We start from the raw sequence: 603 nt of genomic DNA, 5'->3' as shown, positions 1-603 counted from the left end.
TTTCAGCTAAGATCCAGCTAACATCAGCTACAATATCCCTAGTACCACGACCCCTTCTAAACCCAGGTGCGTTTGATACAGGCCATGGTCTTCACAATCACTTGTTATGCATCAAAGAGTTGGACAATGACCAAGGAGGACAGAAGGAGAATTGATGCCTTTGAGCTGTGGCACTGGAGAAGAATATTGAGAATACCATGGACTGCTAGGAAAACAAACAGATTCATCCTGGAAAGGGTTAAACCAGGCAGCTCCTTGGAGGCAAGGACTCTGAGGCTCCGTCTAACATACTTTGGACATGTTGTGAGAAGAGACCTGTCCTTGGAGAAGGACATCATGCTTGGGAGGGTGGAGGGACGGCGCAGGATGGGAAGTCCCTCTATGAGGTGTATTGATTCAGCGACTGGGATAATCGCGATGGGTGTGTCAGAGACAGTGCGATTGGCACAGGACAGAGCAGAGTTTAGGGCTGTTGTACATAGGGTTGCTATGAGTCGCAAGCGACTCGACGGCACATAACAACAACAACCTGAAGAAAACTGAAACAGAATCCACATCTCAAACCTTATGCAAAAATCAGCTCAAGGTACATCAGAGACCTGG

The sequence above is a fragment of the Elephantulus edwardii genome, unplaced genomic scaffold, assembly GCF_000299155.1.
Source record: "Elephantulus edwardii isolate Elephantulus edwardi_28Jun2011 unplaced genomic scaffold, EleEdw1.0 scaffold00104, whole genome shotgun sequence".
Taxonomy (NCBI): Eukaryota; Metazoa; Chordata; class Mammalia; order Macroscelidea; family Macroscelididae; genus Elephantulus; species Elephantulus edwardii.
The sequence above is the reverse complement of the archived record's forward strand: the minus strand, read 5'-3'. Positions refer to the sequence as shown.